The sequence below is a fragment of the Neophocaena asiaeorientalis genome, unplaced genomic scaffold, assembly GCF_003031525.2.
Source record: "Neophocaena asiaeorientalis asiaeorientalis breed wild unplaced genomic scaffold, Neophocaena_asiaeorientalis_V1.1 scaffold65, whole genome shotgun sequence".
Taxonomy (NCBI): Eukaryota; Metazoa; Chordata; class Mammalia; order Artiodactyla; family Phocoenidae; genus Neophocaena; species Neophocaena asiaeorientalis.
Window position 1 is genome coordinate 12,436,135 of NW_020173215.1, and position 16,193 is coordinate 12,452,327.

A 16,193-nucleotide genomic window follows, 5' to 3' on the forward strand; every position below is an offset into this window, starting at 1 on the left:
CTATATAAATTCTAGAAGATATTTAATGTGATTTTACTATTCAGAGCTATCATGGAGTTGATTTTGTTATTCAGAGCTATCACAGATATAAAAGGTTAATCAAAAGAAGGAATAATAATTATATAATGATAAAGTGGTCAATCCAGCAAGAAGATATAACATTTGCAAAAATCTGTACATCCAACATAGGAGCACATAAATATGTGAAGCATATATTAACAGACTTGAAGGGAGAAATAGACAGCAATATAATAGTAGTAGGGGACTTCAATACCCCACTTTCAATAATGGATAGATCATCCAGACAGAGAGTCAATAAGAAAACTTTCGACAAACTACACATTAAATCAGATGGACTTAACACACATTTACAGAGCATTCTATCCAACAGCAGCAGAATATAGATTCTTCTGAAGCATACACTGAACATTCTCCAGGACAGATCATATGTTAGGCCACAAAGCAAGTCTTTAAAAAGTTAAGTATATTGAAATATCAAGCATCTTTTCTGAGCACAATGGTATCAAACTAGAAATCAATTACAAGAAGAAAACTGGAAAACTCACGAATATATGAAGATTAAGCAACATGTGACTAAACAACAAATGGTTCAAAGAAGAAATCAAAATAGAATTTAAAAATATCTTGAGACAAAAGAAAGTGGAAATACAACATACCAGAACTTATGAGATGAAGCAAAAGCAGTTCTAGGAGGAAAGTTTCTAGTAATAAGTGCCTACACTAAGAAAAAAGAAAAAGTTCAAATGAACAACCCAACTTTACACCACAAGGAACAAGCACAAATTTAGTAGAAAAATGAAAATAACAAAATCAGAGCTGAAATAAATAAAATAGAGAATAGAAAACCAATAGAAAAGATCAATGAAACTAAGACCTATTTTTTTGATAAGATAAACAAAATAGACAAAACTTTAGCTAGGCTTACTAAGAAAAAAAGGGAGGGAACACAAGTAAATAATATTAGAAATGAAAAGGGAGACATTACAACTGATATCATAGAAATACAAAAGAACATTGACTATTATGAACAATTATACACCAACAAATTAGACAACCTATAAGAAATGAATAAATTCCTAGAAACAGATGATTTACCAAGACGTAATCAATAAGAATTAGAAGATCTGAACACCAATTACCAGTAAGGAGATTGAATCAGTAATCAAAAACCTCCCCAAAATGGAAAGTTCAGGATCATATGGCTTTGCTTGTTAGTTCTATCAAATATTTGAAGAACAATTAACACCAAACCTTCTCAAACTCCTCTCAAAACAGAAGAGAAAGAAAGACTCCCAAGCTCATTTTATGAGGCTAGCATTACCCTGATACCAAAAGTAGGCAAGGACACCCCAAGAAAAGAAAATTACAGGCCATTATATCTGATAAATATAGATACAAAAATCCTCAACAAAATATTAGCAAACCAGATTCAACAATACATTAAAAGAATCAGACAGTATAACCAAGTGGGATTTATTCCAGGAATGCAAGGATGGTTCAGCATCTGCAAATTAACCAACGTGATATACCACATTAACAAAATGCAGGATAAAAAACATGATTATCTCAATAGATGCAGAAAAAGCAATTGACACATTTCATCACTGTTTCATGATAAAAACTCTCAACAAACTGGCAATTGACAGAACACAACATATGACCAGCACACAGCTAACATCATACTCAACAGTGAAAAACTGAAAGCTTTTCCTCTAAGATCAAGAACCAGAAAAGGATGTTTACTCTCACCTCTTTTATTCAACATAGTGCTTGCTAGCTTTTTCTTAGACAAGAAAAAGACAAACAAACAAACAAAAAACTGGAATCACCAAATTGTGAAGAAAAAATAAAACTGTCATTATTTGCTGATGGTATATTATATATAGAAAATTCTGAAGACTCCACCAAAAAAGTGCTAGAACTGATAAACAAATTTAGTAAATTTGCAGGATACAAAGTTAACATACAAAAATCAGTTGAGGTTCTATACACTAACAATAAAGTATCAGAAAAAGAAACTAATTTGTAATTGCATCAAAAAGAATAAAGTGGGCTTCCCTGGTGGCGCAGTGGTTGAGAGTCTCCCTGCCGATGCAGGGGACACGGGTTCGTGCCCCGGTCCGGGAAGATCCCACATGCCACGGAGCAGCTGGGCCCGTGAGCCATGGCCGCTGAGCCTGCGCGTCCGGAGCCTGTGCTCCGCAATGGGAGAGGCCACAACAGTGAGAGGCCCGCGTACCGCAAAAAAAAAAAAAAAAAAAAAAAAGAATAAAGTACCTAGGGATAAATTTAACCAGAAGATGAAAGTTCTTTGCACTAAAAATTATAAGACATTAATAAAAGAAATCGAAGAATGCACAAATGGAAATACAACTGACCTTTGAACATGAGTTTGAACTGCAGGGACCCACTTATTTGTGGATTCTTTTTCAATAAATACATACTACAGTACTACCCAATCCACAGCTGGCTGAATTTGCAGATGTAGAACTGCAGATATGCAGGGCCAACTGTAATTTATACGTGAGTTTTTCAGGGGTTGGTGACTTTAACCCTCGTATTAGTCAAGGGTCAACTACATATCCCATGTTCATTAATTGGAAGAATTATTATTGTTAAAATGTCCATACTCCCCCAAACAACCTACAAATTCAATGCAATCCTTACCAAAACTCCAATGACATTTTCACAGTAATATAAAAAAAATCCTAAAGTTTATATGGAACCACAAAAGACTCCAAATAGCCAAAGCAATCTTGAGATAGAGTAACAAAGCTGCAGTACCACACGTCCTGATTTCAAACTATATTACAAAGCTCTAGTAATCAAAACAGTTTAGTATTGGCATAAAAAAGACACAAAGATCCATATAACAGAGAGTCCAGAAATAAACCCATGCATATATGGTCAATTAATTTCCAACAATGGAGCCAAGAATATATAATGAGGAAAGGATAGGTTCTTCAATAAATGATGTTAGAAAAACTGGACAGCCACATACAAAAATAATGAAACTGGACTCCCATCTTACACCATAGACAAAAATCAACTCAAAATACATTAAAGCCTTGAACATAAGACCTGAATCCATAAAACTCCTAGAAAAAAATAGGGGGTAAGCACTTTGACATTGGTCTTGACAACAATATTTTGAATTTGAAACCAAAAGCAAAGTCAACAAATGCAAAAATAAGTGGGACTACATCAAACTGAAAAACTTCTGCACAACAGAAGGAAACAATCAAAAAATGAAAACCATCAGAAAATGAAAAGGCAACCTATGGAATAAAAGAAAATATTTACAAATCATAGTTATAATAAGGGGTTAATTTCCAAAATACATAAAATCCTCATAACTTAATGGCAAAAGAGCAGACAAGCTGATTGAAAAATAGGCAGAGGAACTGAATAGACATTTTCTGATGAAAACACATAAATGGGCAATAGGTACCTGAAAAGATGCTCAATACCACTAATCATCAGAGAAATGAAAATCAAAACTACATTGAAATATCCCCTTATACCTATTAAAATGACTATCATTAAAAGGAAGAAAGGTAACAAGTGTTGGGGAGGATGTGCAGAAAAAGAAACCCACATTTACTCTTCTTGGGAATGTAAATTAGTGTAGCCACTTTGGAAAACAGTATGGAGATTCCTCAAAAAATTTAAAAATAGACCTAACATATGATCTAGCAATTCCACTTCTGGGTATATATCCAAAGGAAATGAAAACAGGATATCAAGAGACATCTATACTCCCATGTTCATTCCAGATAATATGGAAACAACCTAAGTGTTCATCAACAAATGAATGGATAAGGAAAACAGTAAAATAATAAATTCCTATCTCTTGATAGTAACAAAAGACTACAGCCTAATTTGGCTATATTCTTTATCTTGGATATTTTTTAAAAATTGAAACAAAAGTTATCTGATGTAATTTCATAATTTTTAGCTTCATTTTAAATTGACTACTTTTGCTAGTGTCTAAGATTTAGACATGTCAAACTCAGTGAAGTCATAAGATATTTGTTCCATTTTAATGAAAAATTCTACCATTATAAACAAGCATGATTACATTTTTAGAAGTTTTATCTACCAGCTAATAAAATAACATGCATTAGTCTTGTTACTTTGCACTGTAAAATAACCTAAAATAGACTTTTCTCTATTAACACAGATATGGCTTTTTGAATATGTCATGCAACCTGAGAACATGTGATTCAGCTTTTGTTTTGGTTCTATTTTCTGAAATTCAAGAGCAAGTCTTTTTGCCTCTGAAAAATCTCCTACCTCTCCTGTAATTATCTAAGAAGGTTGCAATGATATTTTACATCAGTGGTTCTACATAAAACTAAATATAAAATTATGGTGGAGATAATTAATTTTTCTGTATCACTTAATCAGGGTCATTAAGGTTTAACACTGCTCTTAAACTGCTAAAAATAATAGCATGATTTCAAATGATTTTTATACTTTGGTAATAACATAGATCATGTTCAAAAGATAGTTGCTCAAGTCCATTCTCTAGTAGGTCTGTGTCTTTATTCCCGTCTTACCCCTAGGTTCTTCATGACATTTTTTTCCTTAGATTCCATATATATGTGTTAGCATAAGGTATTTGTCTTTCTCTTTCTGACTTACTTCACTCTGTATGACAGACTCTAGGTCCATCCCCCTCAGGATATGGGGAGGGGGAAGGGTAAGCTGTGACAAAGTGAGAGAGTGGCATGGACACATATACACTACCAAACATAAAATAGCTAGTGGGAAGCAGCTGCATAGCACAGGGAGATCAGCTCGGTGCTTTGTGACCACCTAGAGGGGTGGGATAGGGAGGGTGGAGGGAGACACAAGAGGGAAGAGATATGGGAACATATGTATAACTGATTCACTTTGTTATAAAGCAGAAATTAACACACCATTGTAAAGCAATTATACTCCAATAAAGATGTTAAAAAAAAAAGATAGTTGCAATTATTACAAGAGTTATTTTATGGTTTAATTCTTATACCTGATCTTCAAAACATACTCCATATATACTCTGTTAATATGGATATCACTTTTAATAATGTTGTTTTCCCATTACTAGTTTTTGGGAAGAGTTAACTTCATACAAATAAATAATGTGTCATGACAATAATTTATAAAAATTTCTCTTAGATTAACTCTTAAGATCACCTAATGATAAAGGCACAATAGCAATAAACTTTTTGATTTTGTGTTCTAACCTCAGAAAAACAGCTTGAGAGGCTATTATGCAAACCATACAATCTAAGTTCACTAAAATTAAAAATAAGATGGAAATTTTATGATAAAGCCACATGCTAACTTTTGGAATTATTTCAGTATTTTCATACTTTTTTCCTTCACATATACATGGTATTATTATGTATTTCTTTAAAAATGTCTCACACAGTTTTTCCTAAGAGAAATAAATGCCATAACATTGTTGGTTATCATCACTTCACATTATAAGGTACTATACTTCAAGAATTCTAATGTTTTTCATTCACTCAATTGGAATCTTATCCTTCAAAGTTACATCACAAAGTTACATTACAAAGAATGCAACCAAAAATAATTTATATGACAAAATCTTTGGTTAATTCTGAAATACTCTCATGCTATTTTTACTTTTTTTTTTTTTTTAATTTCTTCGAATTTGCTGTAACAAGAGTCAGTCTTTCTACTAGAAAATCAAGTCGCCTTCAGTTATAGCTACCGACCAAATCAAGTATGCAGAGCAGTGGAGTAGAGAAGAATGATCCACCCTGAATCTGCATGGTATCCATCCTATTATACAAATATGAAGTCTTCTAGACTATTTATAAATGCCTCTCAAATTAAGCTTTTGATTTGTGTATGTACTTATTTGTTTAAGAAAGGGTATAATGGCCTCTAGTGGTACAGAAAAAAAACACCAATGCTTACATCTTCAATGCAATAATAAAAATATTTTGTAATTAAAATTTATGAAGCTCATGCACAAGTTGTTCATGTTGCATTGTAATTTTTGAAATAATTACCCTCAATTCATTTATGCAAATAAACACTTAGTAAGATACACTCAATTATTACATACATAAAGCGCCTACTTAAGTATAGGTTATAAGGTTATTGAGCATGTTTCACTGTAGAGGCTAAAATATGTAACTCATATTTTATAACAAAGGAAACTCAGCCTTAAGAATTTGTATTTTAGGACAATGTACTATACTGTAAGGACAAATGCCATTTTCACACCAAGTTTTCTGTCTCCTGAACGTAAAATCTCAATACCTATTTTATATCAGCACTCAATGTAATGGTGGGACATTTAACTGTGGAATTTAAAGAATTAGCTCTTCAATAAAAATTGTGATGATATTTTATGAGAATTAATAAAAGAATGTGGAGTATTATAATGGCATGGATTTTTAATATAAAAGCACATGCAATTTTTTAAAAGGTTATAATTTTAAAAATTTGTTATTGTGTTTATAATGTACATCAGTCTTAATTTCAAACAATTTTTATAAAATGCAAGACTTATTTGGTAATTTTTATATTGGACTTAATTGCTAACATTCTTTAGGTCTCATCAAATATACAAAGTAAAAACAGAGATTTCGTTGCTATCTTATTTAGGAGACTGAATTATTTTAATCATTGGATATTGTAAATGAAGCAAACTGGTGCCCATTTTCTCAGAAGTTTTCTTAGGAATAACTAAAGAAGGATTTCCACAGTTTTGTCAAGTTAGCATAAAACAATATTTGTTCCAACTTCTCCTCCCCTCTTCCTCTCTTTCCTTCTCTCCTCTCTTTACCTCCATTCATTCCTTCCTTTTGTGTTATGTTTAATATTTTTATTATTTTTAAATATACATGCATTAAAATTTACTGCTTTTGGTGTAGAAGTCTATGAGTTTTAGTTCATGTATAGGTTTGTCTAATGACCACTATGATCAGGATACAGAAGAGATCCATCACCCCAAAAACTCGTTTGTGTTGCATCTGTCGTGAACACTCCCTCCAAACCTAACCTCTAACATCCACTGATCTCTGTTCCTACAGTGTTTCCTTCTCTAAAATATATAAAATGGCATCGTATAGTTGGTGTTCTAAGCAGACTGTTTCTTTGTTCCTGATTTTCTGCCAAAATCTGTTTCTCAACACTTCTTAATTTATTCCTTTCCAATACTTTATTTTCCAACTTAACACAATTTTGCTGAAAAAGAAAAGAAATTCTGACTGGTGCAAAGGAAATTATTGCAAATAATCTGTATATTAGAAACTAAAGGTTGCTAACTTTGGAATAATGACTTTTGGTTACTGCATGTCACATTTTAATTTATATGTTTAAACATAGAGTAGTCATAGTTTATACTATTTTTCATTATTGATTTCCATTTATATCATCTCATGTGCATTAACTGGTCATTAAAAATTTGTAAATTTATTCCATAATTATTAATTGCTTATAAAAATGCAGATTCTGTGGTTCTGTTGTGAATAAGCATAGGTAAGACCTTCATGTACCCTGTAGCCCAGTATGAAATTTACACTTGACAATTTGTAAGTGTAAACAATTACAAATACAATATTTGTAAACAATACAAACATTGTAAACAATACATTTTTCCCGAGGCATCTATTTTGTTTTTAATATTTTAATTACACATTATTATTATATTATAATTATTATTACATACCTATATCTATAAACTCAGATAAACCTTTTAAATTATTTTCTAAGGATTTTCAAGGAAAAAATAGTTGGGATAAAGGGTATAAATCTTTTACAGTTCTTGATAAATGCTTGAAAATTATTAATGAGAAAGTACCATCTGATAAATATTATGAGAACGTCCCTCTCACTGCATACTAGCCAGGAATGAAAGTTAATAAATGAACTGTTTGCCAGCAAATTGTCTCTTGACCTTTTCATTATTTCTCTAATTATTTCTAGTGAGTTGAATTGGTCTCCCATAAAAAAAAATTATTTCCTTTAATTGTCTGCTTAGAAATTTTACACATTTTAATTGTAGTTCTCATAATTTTTATGTAGATTACTGAATAACAATGTTTTTAGTTGGTTGTTACATTTGTAACAAACACAGTTCCCATTAATCTGTCATTTTCACGATTTTAGCAACCTTGCTTAACTCACTTATAACGAACCTTGCTTAACTCATTTATAACAAATTTTAATCAACATATGAAATTGCTTTTATTAGAATTAATCCTATACTGCCTAGTCTAATCATGTCATCAGTAAGTCATACAATTTAACATAGTTTTTTTTTTAATGTACTAATACCATTTTTTTTTTTTTTTACTTATTTTTGGCTGCATTGGGTCTTCGTTGCTACACGCGGGCGTGAGCTACTCTTCGTTGCAGTGCACAAGCTTCTCATTGCGGTGGCTTCTCTTGTTGCGGAGCACGGGCTCTACAGCGCAGGCTCAGGAGTTGTGGCACACGGGCCTAGTTGCTCCGCGGCATGTGGGATTTTCCCAGACCAGGTCTCGAACCTGTGTCCCCTGCATTGTCAAGAGGATTCTTAACCACTGCCCCACCAGGGAAGCCCTTTAACATAGTTTTTAATTAACATATTGAATATATGTAAGGGTCTTCTAAGAAGCAGATCCCAAGACAGGATTAAAATGCACAGGTTTTATATTAGGAGAAATGTCCATGTGAGACAAACTAGGGAAGAAGCCAGGTAAGACTGGGAGAGCCTCAGACAGTGACATAAGCGTGATTCCAGGTTAAGGAGAGAAGGACGGTTGGGAAGAAACTTCCTAGACTGTCACACAGTTTTAAGAAGTTTTGGCAAAGCATTTGCGGTGTTCTAGAATCCAAAAAAGACCTACCAGGCACTGTGCATCTTTCTCTGTGATAGGGGATGATGCAAGATTTAGCCCTTGTCTTTTATTTCGGAGGGAATGTGTTAGCACACTCCAGATCACTGGAACCTTAAAAATTTCATGGAAATGGTTTGCTACTTTTTTTTTTTAAGTGTTCCAGGATCTTACTAGGGAAAATGTCTTGTTGAGAGCCACCAGTAAGACTGCAAAGCAAGTCACACCCTGAGGAAAGGAGAGGAAGAAAAGATGAGGTGAATGAGTCTTAGGGTACTGTGCAGTCTAAGAAAGGTCCAACAAGGCACTGGGGAGTGTTCAAGCCAAGATGAGCCTTCAGAAAAGACCTGGGAATCCTAGAAATGGATTCGCCTTGGTATCTCTGGCACACTCCTTCTTAGACTGGAAAGCCTGGCTTTGGTGCAGATGTCTCAGTGGGTTTCAGAGTCCAGTGACTGGGGTCCTTGATCAGTGACACTCCCTGTAATTGCAGTCTGACAAGCACATACTCATGGACACCATAATCTGTTTTACAGTATTAGCATGCATGTGTTTAATAGCAAAATATATATATAACATGGACTATGGTGTCGGACAGAAATAAGATTAAATCCTATTTCTACCATCTTTAGCGGCAGGACCATAAATTAGATAAGTTCCATCTCTGAGACTGTTTCCTCAGCTGAATAAGTGGATATAATAACACTGTACTACATGAGCAATAAATAAATAATATGTAAAATAGCTGGCTCTGAGTAGGTAAGCAAGATAAGTGTTATGCAATGTTAGCTCTAAGATTTTCTCTATCTGTAGAGTAAGGCTAAGATTATGATCAATCATGAATCTGAATGTGGCTCAAATAGTTAAGAAAATGGCACCTTAGAAACCACATGCATAAATTTAAAGAAATAAGGGCTTTGGTTTCTGTAATTAGGAGTCCAAGTCTCAGACACAGATGCATACTATCGTCTTTGTGGATGTGAATAATTCACTGATGACAAAGAGTTTTGGCTATAGGGAAAGCTATAGAATGAAGAGCTAAATCATTCAGGGAATTAACAGAAGTGTCAAGGCATTTTGAACCTATTCAGATATTAAAGCATTCTTAGAAGAACAAAATGAAAAAATAAATAAATAAAGCATTTCTACATGCCAGAAATACCAGCATAATTATCAATGATATCTGAATTAAGATAACCTCACAGAGGGAATTTCCTGGCAGTCCAGTGGTTAGGACTCAGCGCTTCTACTGCAGGGGCCATGGGTTCAATCCATGATCAGGGAACTAAGATCCCGTAAGCTGCGCAGTGTGGCCAAAAAAAAGAGATAAGCACATAGATTGTATAGATACTTGTGATTTTAACTCTCTCTAAATTTTATTTTACGGTTAACTATGAATTTGTGAAATTTCTTGTACCTACATTCTAATTCAGTATATAAAGTAGCATAGGGAAATGTATGTTGCACATTCACTTGTGGTACTTGTGTCTAGATCCACTTGGACTTAAAGTAAAGGCAAAGAAAAAAGACTAACCTCATCCATTACACATAACAGTTACAATAAACAAAAGATTAGGTAAAATAAAAATTACAGTGCCCAAGTACCTGAAGTATAGGAGGAATTTATCAAGAGGATTAATTCCCTCTAATGAAAAATCACTTTTCTTGAATAGCAGACTTTTAATGGTAACAAGTATAAATGGTTTAGAATGAAACATAGATATTCTGAGTAGAATATTTAGTAGCCTGCAGTGATTTGGTCAGTATAATTTTCAACTCATTTACCATTTAATATTGATACTCCTACCAAAATGATTCATGCAGGGAAAATGCCTGTGCTTTAGCTACAGTTGGATTTTCCAAGCTAACATCAATTAATTTATATAAAATGAAATTAGAGCTAATTATATTCATCTAGTTGTTTACTAAATGTTCTTTAATGTCTCTTGATTCTAGTAAGCTCTTATTGTATTCAATAAATTGAGTATTATGAAATCTGTTGGCACAGAGATTTTATAAAGAATTGATAGAATTGAGGAGATGAAGCTAAAAAGAGAAGGTAAAAATGTGCTACACTTCAATAATGTCTGAAGAAACTTTTACAGATATTGTAATTTTCAAATGTATAATATGTTTACAGATTTGCCCTGCATTTAGTCTGCCTTGTTTTATTTTGATTTTTGTTGAGTCTCCTGCCTGCTTGCTAAAAGCTAGAATGCTTTAGGCCCATGTACAATTGAAAGCAGAGGCATCCTTGAGCTTTAAAGCATTGAACAAACTGGAAAATGCATCATACCACATACGGAAGTGAAAGAAGTCTGTGTTTTTGTGTTTTCCTTTTTAAATAAAAATTTTCAAAAGGTTAAAAAAAAAGAGACAAGGTTGATAAAAGGAAAAAAAAAGGCATGTATCCCTTTCCCTGTTTGTGGACACAGAATTACGTTATATGCTCACTTTCAAATCCATTCCTATTATGAGTTATAATGTTTATCATCTGTTGGTTATATTGTAAATATTGGGTTGGCCAAAAAGTTCATTTGGTTTTTTCCCATAAGATGGCTCTAGTAGCGCTTAGTTGTCTTTAACTTCATTCAAAACAATTCTGTTAGACTGCATTGTGACAACTGTCATATCAGTGTGCATTAAAAAAAAGCTTATCAAAATTGGTGAATTTTTGTGTAATCATTTTAATATTGAAGATGGAAGAAAAAAGCAACATTTTCAGCAAATTATGCTTTATTATTTCAAGAAAGGTAAAAAAAGCAACTGAAACGCAAAAAAAAGATTGGTGTAGTGCATGGAGAAGGTGCTGTGACTCATCAAATGTTCCAAAAGTGGTTTGAGAAGTTTCGTGCTGGAGATTTTTCGCTGGGTGATGTTCCACAGCCAGGTAGGCCAGTTGATAGTAATCAAATGGAGACATTAATTGAGAACAATCAACATTACACCATGCGGGAGACTGCAGACATACTCAAAATATCCAAATCAAGCATTGAACATCCTTTGAACCAGCTTGGTTATGTGAATCACTTTGATGTTTGGGTTCCACATTAGTTAAGCGAAAAAAACCTTCTTGACCGTATTTCCACACACGATTCTCTACTGAAACATGACGAAAACGTTCGCTTTTAAAACAAATTGTGATGGGCCATCAAAAGTGGACACCGTACAGTAATGTGGAACAGAAGAAACAGTGGAGATAGAGATCACCACCAACCACACCAAAGGCCGGTCTTCATCCAAAGAAGGTGATGTTGTGTATACGGTGGGACTGGAAGGGAGGTCCTCTATTATGGGCTCCTTCCAGAAAACCAAACAATTAATTCCAACAAGTACTGTTCCCAATTAGACCAACTGAAAGCAGCATTTGACGAAAAGCTCCCGGAATTAGTCAACAGAAAGCACATAGTCTTCCATCAGGATAATGTAAGACCACATGTTTCTTTGATGGCCAGGCAAAAACTGTTACAGCTTGGCTGGGAAGTTCTGATTCACCATCTGCCGTATTCACCAGACATTGCACTTTCGGATCTCCATTTATTTCGGTCTTTACGAAATTCTCATAATGGAAAAAATTTCGATTCCCTGGAAGACTGTAAAAGGCACCTGGAACAGTTCTTTGCTCAAAAAGATGAAAAGTTTTGGGAACATGGAATTATGAAGTTGCCTTAAAAATGGCAGAAGGTAGTGGAACAAAACAGTTAATACATTGTTCAATAAAATTCTTGGTGAAAATGAAAAATGTGTCTTTTAGTTTTACTTTAAAAACCGAAGGAAATTTTTGGCCAATCCATAGTTTTTCAGTGTTCTAGTTCTGTTTTTATTTTTCCTCATAACTGAAAAATATTATTTCTCATTACAAGCTTTCATATATGTCTGAATTTTTTTCTCTAAATACTTAATTTTTATACATTGGCTGGTTGTGATCTTTATTTGTTGGGTAAAAAATTTTAAATAGTTTTCAAAGTACATATACTGGGTCTTCTTTTAAAGGAGAAAATCCAATAAATGATTTTTTTATCTTCCATAAAAAAGACAGTAGGTTTGAGGAATGGCTTCTGATATTCCTGTGTCCCATTATCAGATTCCCCTAATTCATTTTTTTAAATATATTTGACATATAACATTGTGCTAATATAATGTGTATAACATGTTAAATTGATACATTAATACATTGTGATGTGATTACCACTGTAGTGATAATTAGAACCTTTACTGAATTACATAATTATCATTTCTTTTTAGTGGTTTAAAACATTAAGTTCTAGTGTCTTAGCACATTTAGTGCTTATAATACAATATTGTTCTCTATATTTATGATACTGTTCACTAGATCTCTAGGACTTATTTACCGCTCAATGCCAAGTTTGTACACTTAAACAGCAAATGTTCTATCCACCCACCACCGTCCCCTGTAACCACCATTTGGCTCTCTGTTTTTATGAGTTTGGCATTTTTAGATTCCACATATAAATGATATTGTGCAGTATTTTTTTCTCTGTCTGAATGATCTCACTTAGCATAATGTGCTCAAGGTCCATCCATGTTATTGGGAAAGGCAGGATGTCTTTCTTTCTCATGGCTAAATAATATTCCAATGTATATAGAGTGGACATTTGAACAACATGGGTTTGAACTTCCTGGGTCCACTTATAAGAGGATTCTATTTCCACTAAATATATTCATACTACATGATCCAAGTTTGGTTGAACCCCAGGATATGGAACCATGGAAATGGAGGGCTATCTATAAAGTTATACTCCATTTATCCATTGTGGGGAGGGTTGGCATATACACCACCATCTTTTATCCGTTCATCTGTTGATGGGCATTTAGGTTGTTTCCATATCTTGGATATTGTAAAAATTGCTGCAATAAACATGGGAATGAATATATCTCTTAGATATCCTGTTTTCATTTTCTTTGAGTATATACCCAGAAGTAAAACTGCTGGACCATATGGAAGTTCTATTTTTAATTCTTGAGGAACCTCCATGTCATTTTCCATAGTGGCTGCACCAATTTACATTCCCACCAAGAGTGTACAAGGGTTCCCTTTTAGTCACATCCTCACCAAGACTTGTTATCTCTTGTCTTCTTAATGATAGCTATTCTAACAGGTATGAGGTTATATCTCATTGGTTGTTTTGATGTGTATTTCCCTGAGGATTAGTGATATTTTCATCTTTTCACGTACCCATTGGCCATTTGGATATCTTCTTTGGACATATGTCTATTTAGTTCCTCTGCTCATTTTTTAATTGGATTTTTTGTTGTTATTGAGTTGTATAAGTGCTTTACATATTTTGGTTATTAACCCCTTAGCTCAAATACGATTTGCAAAAGCTTTCTCTCATTCTGCATGATTTTTTGTTGTTGTTTCTTTTGCTGTATAGAAGCTTCTAAGTTTGGTGTGCTCCCATTTGTTGATGTTTGCTTTTGTTGTTTTTGCTTTTGGTGTCATATCCAAAAAATCACTGCCAAGATCCATGTCAAGGAGCTTCCTCCTATTCCCTGTATTCTTGAACACAAGTCAGCTCTATGACTTTTGCCAAGACTGACTACTCTCAGGGGGACAGGAGAGATGAAAAAACAAATGGAGGAAAGAGGGTCCAGAGAACAATGTAAGGCCCAAATGTACATGACAAAAAATAAGATGACTTCCAGCAATATTTCATAGCCTTTCAGTAAGGACAGACATGTGGTCCTTCACTTTCTTATTGAGAAAAGCTAGATAAACTTGGTGAAAAGAGAAGTTGAAAAGACTGAGTTTCCATATAGTGCGTACTCACCCTATAAATCCCATGAAAGAAGCAAAATGTCAAGCAGGACAACCTTGTGCTTAAAGGTTCGGTCTAATGAAGACAATCATAAACATCACGTGGAACAAAAATATCATTCTCTAGGGTAGAATAGATGACTGTGCCAAACCCTAACAGTCAGTGCTCTGCTGTGGTTGGGTCGTCAGAATTATTAGAGATCAGTCATCCTTAATCAGAAATTCAGCATATTTAATAAACAAAGAGAAACAACATCACTGAGCACTAACTATATGTGAGTAGTTCCTTTGTACTTTTTCAAGGTATGATTTCTTCCAAAATAGAAATGGAAGCCACTTGCGAATAGTCATGGCAGGCCCAAAGAGTAACAGACAATTACTAAGACAGTTGTATAAGAATGGCTTCATGCTTGCTTCAACAGAACATATACTAAAAATTGGAACGATACAGAGAAGATCAGCATGGCACTTGCGCAAGGATGATATGCAAATTCACAAAGCATTCCATATGTTTGGAGTTTGGGATTAACATATACACACTGCTATACATAAAACAGATAACCAACAAGGACCTACTGCAGAGCACAGGGAACTATACTCAATATTTTGTAACAACCTATATGGAAAAGGATCTGAAAAAGAAAAAATATTTATAAATATACACACACACATATATAACTGAGTCACTTTGCTGTACACCTGAAACTAACACAACACTGTAAAGCAACCATACTTCCATTAAAAAAAAAAAAGAATAGCCTCAATGGCCTTAGCATTTATCTTTTAAGAAGTGACTCACAATGAGCGCTGACAAACAGATTATCTGTTCATTAACAATAAGAGATTTTGTGTTGATTATTTAAGTTTACATCCAAGACAGTTGCAAGTTAACCATTTAATTTTAGAAAATACCCCCTTTAGGCTTAACTACATTCCCTTTTCATTTATTAGTTCTGTAACTGACTGAATAGAAATAATGGAAGTATTTACTTCTCCTGATTTCATTCACATGGTCAGTTGCCTTTGTAAAAATGAATCTTACCAAATCGAAAAACACTGCACTGACAAGCTGTGAGCAATGACAATCATTTCACTAATGCAGTTGCCAAGTACACTAATTATCCTAATGATGGTTCAGTCGCCTGATAATCACATCCCCCAAGGATCATATACAGTCAACCCACACAGCTGCAGAGTCCTCTCCAGGCTCATCTTGCTTATTCCTGTCTCAGTAAAAACTACATAATATTACTTTATTAGCATAAAATAATCATCATAGCTGAACATGAGCTGAACAGACAGAGAGCTAGACTGCTGAAGGGTAATCGAGGAGACTCCTACACGAGGTGCTTAGTCCTGTCATTCATTTCTCCAACGCCTGATAGAGCCATAATTTAGACCAGAAATCTGCTTCCATCTAAAGTAATGGTGTGGATTTTGAAGGGATAAAAATACTTAAGTGATCTATTTTCCTAAATCAATGGGCACACTGATTGATAAAAATATTTTGAAATCCTAAGTGATGTCTTTATAGGTTTGCTGGA

The 16,193-nt window shown here is 33.8% G+C and overlaps 1 non-coding gene across 1 annotated transcript; it reads left to right on the forward strand.

Moving 5' to 3' along the window:
• Positions 1–15,057: 15,057 nt before the first annotated feature.
• On the forward strand, positions 15,058–15,163 carry LOC112399830 (U6 spliceosomal RNA). The gene has a single exon (XR_003003323.1). It is a non-coding gene; the product is annotated as a U6 spliceosomal RNA (small nuclear RNA).
• The last annotated feature ends 1,030 nt before the right edge of the window (positions 15,164–16,193 follow it).